The sequence below is a fragment of the Lactuca sativa genome, chromosome 4 (assembly GCF_002870075.4).
Source record: "Lactuca sativa cultivar Salinas chromosome 4, Lsat_Salinas_v11, whole genome shotgun sequence".
NCBI lineage: Eukaryota > Viridiplantae > Streptophyta > Magnoliopsida > Asterales > Asteraceae > Lactuca > Lactuca sativa.
In genome coordinates, this window is record NC_056626.2 from 383,152,758 (window position 1) to 383,158,757 (window position 6,000).

Sequence of the window (6,000 nt, forward strand, 5' to 3'; positions counted from 1 at the left end):
ATTTATAAGTCCTTGTCCTACCCGTTCAGCTAACGACCCTCCACCAGTCAAGCAAGCGGTGGTGAGAGTAGACACCCATTAAGTTGCCATTTTATAGGCAACAACCTCATACCCACCTTATAGACTGGCTTTACCCACCTTATAGACCGGCTTCGTGAATGAGGCGTACTAGCGGTAAGACGACTTTAATCTTATATATATATATATATATATATATATATATATATATATATATATATATATATATATAGAGAGAGAGAGAGAGAGAGAGAGTTAGGTTCATATATAAACCTTAATTATTGTATGAATGTATGGCTAATTTTGGACCAACCATTTGATATGGATAATTTTGGAATTTGGCTAATTAAATTAATTATTCTTTAATATTAAATCCCTTTAATTTTGGTAACTAGTTACAATTTGAAGCCTATAATTATAGCGTCCTGGTAACTACACTAAGAATCCTAGAATTCGACCAAATCACACTAGGTGTGTATTTCCTACGTGCTTATGCTATATCCTTATTAGTGTCCTTTCTTTTCCTGTTTGTTATTCGATTCATCTAAACTTTAAAATAATCGAAACATAACCTTATGTATGAAATTACAGCTCCATTTTTCCTTTTCTTAAATCGTTGATCAAGGGTTTTTCCTACCATCCGTTTGTGAATCGGGCACTTGATAATCGTAGCTAAGAAACCCTTTGCCGCTTCATTCTTCTCCGTCACGATGGTTGGTAACAGATGCAAGCACAGGTTCAACTCTTTCTTCTTCTTTTTCTCTACGCACGTTCGAAATCACGAAAAATTGACGATAACCACTCATCCTCTTTTGTCTAAATCATAACCACCCTTCTCTTAAAATTGACGATAACTCATTCTCTCTATTGAATTGAAATTACAGGTCGCTTCTTGAAATTATGATTTTTGGTGGTTGATTTAGATCGGGATGACAGTAAGTGTTGGGGTGTGTTTATTGCTATCATAAAGGGTAGTCATTGGCTTGGTTACATAGGATGCAATTTCATACTTTTCAGTTTGGGTGTATTCTTTCTTGTGTGGTCTGAACAGGTGGGTTTTCTTCTAGTGTGTCTCTTTATTGTAACCATATTCTTTGAGATATATTTGCTTTCAATTCATCTACAAGCAGTTATTCTTAGTTATAAAGAAGTGTGCTTAGGGTAAACAGGAGTGGGATCATCCCTTTTGTAGGTTCAATTTAGAATATTTTGGTTTGTTTTGGTATAATCTAGTTTGCAGCCAGGGGTTTCGGTGGATCTAAGTATTATTTCCCGACTCCAATGGAAGATCTAGCATATAATGTTGTCACAACGTCCAATTGAAGCTCGAGCATCTAACATAATCTATTCAGTTGCTACTGAACTCTCTCTAAATGCATTCGAATTTTGAAGACCATGATATAAGCAAGTAGTAAAAGTTGAGGTTCATGATATAGTCTTTGCTGCCAAAATTTTGGCTGCCACAATGCTTTATAAGTATATCACATGTTTAGTTCCAGTTCAAGTTGTGTTGTTGCTGCTTGGAAAAATAATCAAACCTAATTTTCACCTAAAGTCTTGTTGTTGATCAACTGTGTTTATAGGTGTTGTTGTTGTTATTCTTCATGTCCTTGTCATTTTGGTATTGTTTTGTTTAGAAATCAAACCTGTTTATCATAAATTTCTTTCCTTTGTTGTGTACTTTGTATTTGGGATTTATTTAATTTTTAATTTCTTGTTATTCAAAAAAGGCTTTTACCATAAAGAAGGAAAAGACTATTCAGAGAGGAGAACATAATTGTAATCAATTCGGGAAGAAAAGACACATTTTATATTTTCCAAAATCTTTAAGAATGTTTTTTGTTGTAAAAGAAGTTAAAATATTCCTCAAGAATATCTATAATATTATTCTTTTAGCATGGATCATAATGTATTGATTTTTTAGTTTAATTTTGTTGTTTTTACCAATCAATGCATTATTCTTCTAGAATGCATAGAATGTGTTAGACTTTAAAAATAAAAACACGCATGTCTAGGACTAACTATGTATTGTTTTTCTCATAAAAATAGTAGTTCAGAAACATTGATTAATCAATTCATTTTTAAAGAATTGACCTTGATTCTTTAAGAATGAATTGTAATTCTTCAAGAAATGTTTACGATAATGTCATTCTTAACATTCTCATCAACAGGCATGAAGCTTTAACTAAAGAAGTCGATTCTTAACCATTCTCAAAATTAAAAATGCTTATTAACTAGAAAGTCAATTCATAATCATTTTCAAAACCGATATCTAATATTCTTTCAGAATATTTCTAATTACCGGTGAATTTCAACTTTGTAGGAACTGAACTCGTTTAATTTTCATAAATCTTTTTTGAGTATTTAAATTTAGTTAATTTAATTTCTCTCTCTTAATAATATGATATATTTACCATTATAATTAATAAAGTGCAATTATACAGTAAATGCAAGTCCATGTTATAACATGTAACTTACAATCATATTCTTTCATTTTTTTCAAATCCAATGGCTAGAATTTGGTCATACGTTCACATAATACTTATGATTCACATTTGATCCTAGCCCTATATATATATATATATATATATATATATATATATATATATATATATATATATATATATATATATATATATATATATATATATATATATATTATTAACTTATAATATTATAAGTATAAGGGTAGAATTTTAACTTTTAAAATTCTAAGGGTTGGAACTAAAGTTTTAGCATGACTTTACTTGTTCCAAAACTTGAGGGCAAGTTTTGTAAACTTTCAAAACTTTTCATTTCTTGTAACTTATGAGTTTATTAGAGTAATAAACATGAAGACTCTTCATTTTTATAACTCTTGTGTTCTTTTAATGGTTTTAATTCAAGTGACTTTTAGTTTTCCATAACTTGAGGACAAGTTATGGACTCCATTAAAACACATTATGATCAAGAATAAAACTACCACATAGGTTACAAATAATTCCTATGATCATCTAAACATCATAAGATCAAGAACATGAACATGAACACTTTCATGAATCAAAATTACACTTAAAACTTTGTAATTTTGATAACTAGTTGTTGTAAATGGATTAGCAAAGACATTACACCATCTAAAACAAGTACCAAAATAGTTTAGGGTAATGTTTCTAGTCCATTTCCAGCAACTAAAGTCGAAAATCTACACTTTGTAGCTCATACTCGCCGAGTGCATGAACCTACTCGGCGAGTAGGTTGAAGATACAAGTGAACTCGACGAGTCTCCCCATGGACTCGGCGAGTTCATCAGGCAGACAGCAAGCTTTTCGACTTTTTTCAACTTTTAAGCACAAATAACAAACAAACAAGCCTAGGCTCTGATACCACTGATGGGTTTTGAGCATTCTAACACTTCCTAAGTGTACATGCAACCCTAATAACCTTGGATCTATGTTTGTCTAATTATCATGAAAAGTTGAATTCCAAGGTTATATTCCTATCTAGCATATATGGGGGACAATTTTTAACTTGAATGAAAGATAGAATAACTTACCTTGTTGTTGCTTATGTTCCTTGAAACCTTGTGAGCCTAGCACCCCAAGTGTGATGCCTCAAATGCTTAACACAACACCAAATGCTCTTGGAAAGACTTTTGAGAGAATACACACTTCTTGAAATCGGCCTAGCCCTCTAGTTTCATATGTGTAGCCGATTTTGGTGGAGAATGGGATTCTTATATAGTGTTGACACATCTAGGGTTACACCATGTAAACCCTAATGTGTCATGACTCTTCATTTCCATGACCCATGGGTTTGTAACTCCCATGGAGCATCCTATGGGTGGAACACAACTTGATAATCCATGGAGCCTCTTAGCCCACTATACAAGATATGAATGATTTACATAATCAACGCATATATTTAATTAGTTATCTTTTGATCACTTAATTAATTCTAAATTAATTCTTTGATCAAACTAATCAAATAATATTATTAATATATTAGAACTTATAATATATTAATAATCTCCAAGTGTTATTCCTCTCATTTAGTCTATCCAATTGCATAGTGCCATGCAACCCAAATGGAGCATGCCGGGTCGGGTCAAGTACTGACCAGAAATAGTTATGGACTTAGACACCTTATCCAACAGGTCTGTAGTGTGATCTGTTTGGTATGTCAATGGACGATGGTTTGAACCCTAAGTGGGGGAGAACTGGGTATTATGTGGGGATGATCCTCTATCTGTTGCGGTACAGAAGTTTGGGTTGTGGGGATCTGCGGCCTAAGTATATGAGACTGGGGTCATATGGTAGTTAAGGCAACCTACAAAGTGAGATGATGCATGTTGCACATGCTCAGGAGAGAATGAGTGTTTTCACGGATGGTGGTCGTTGGACAACAATCCGATTAGGGTCCGTTTTTCTTCGGGTGAGTCAATGTTTGACTTTCGAGACAGTTGGGTTGCTGAGGTCAAGATTCGATTGCTGAGAGATTGATAGTTCGATGTATAGATTGTTATCTATACTCCGGGAAGGGCAAAAGTTGATTTGTCAATCAACATCAGATTCGGTAGTAGTAGCTTCGCATGGGTGTGATCAGAAGAGGATTGGGCTTTGGATTGTCGTCAATGTGTTCTCAGTCATGGACAATTCCTCCGTTCTTCAAATTGTGAGTTAGAGTACTTCAAGGGTTCGACTTGTGTGGGTAGAAGATCAATAGACATCGTGATATTTTGTGATGGTGTATCGAGGTATCCGAGTATGATGCCCTAAATTATTGGATTACCATGAGACTTGGGTTTGTCAGACGACAATTGGAACATCGAGCGACTATATTTCCAGATGTGAGACCATCAATTAATTGTCGCCAGACGAGGATTATTCAAGGGTGTGACTGTACGGAGGAAAATGCCTTCTCTATGAGAACTATCGTCAAGAGTAGTGATGCATAATCTGGGTAGGTGTGTGCACCTAACTATGTTGGACCGTGGGGCATGAGATAGTGAACTCAGTGTGGTGATGACTTGATGATGAGATTGTGGGGTGATAAGAGAGTGAGCGGATGTGGGTGGGAGTAATCACTTAGGACTTCAGGGAAAAACCATGGGGTGAGCCCATGGTGAGTGAGAGAATATTATAGGACTACGAAGAGCCGTAGCATTCACGAGTTATTGAGAGAGAGTATCGTATGGCTGCAAGGAGCCGTAGCATACATGAGTCAGAGGAGAGTATCGTAAGATTGCGGAGAGCTGTAGCATTCATGAGACAGTGAGAGAGAGTATTGCAAGACTGCGGGGATTCGTAGCATTCACGAGGCAGTGAGAGAGTGTCATAAGCCTGCGGGGAGTCGTAACACTTGTTAGTCAGTGAGAGGGTGTTGTAAATTGTGGGGAGCCATAGCCTTTACTAGTCAAGGTGTGATGCAGAGGGGTTCTTAGGCCTGGGTAGCCTTGCCAAATGAGTCCGTAGGAACCTGGTGGCCGGACCAGGGGCGAGACTGGGGTCTCTGTGATGGTAGGAAAACGTATTATTTCGATTGAGGGAGAAGTTTTTGCAAATCGAAATGATGGGAGGAGTAATGTGCGCGTGGATTTGCGGATCTCGGGTCTTTAGTTGAGTAACATAATGGATACGAGTGGTTCCAATTCTGTGTCGGGCCAGACTATTGTGTTGAGTCTAGGCTCTATCTATATATAGGATGGACAAGTTTGGATTTCGGAGTTTTCAGATGGATTTCTTTGTGAGTGGGGATGTTTCCTATCTGATGTTTTAGACCCGGGTTGATTGGTTCGTTGGTTTGAGGAGAACCACGACACACATCAAGCAGCAAGTAGTAGAAGACAGAGGTCGTAGGTGAGGTGTGACTTCAATTCGGTTGTAGTAATCACTTAGGGCAAAGAAAACTTGGTGACTGTGAGTCCAGTGTGATTAGTTGAGCCAATTTGGTTGGATAGAATGACTGTGAAGTCGTATTCCCGGATGTGTTAGGGTAGCCTCAGAG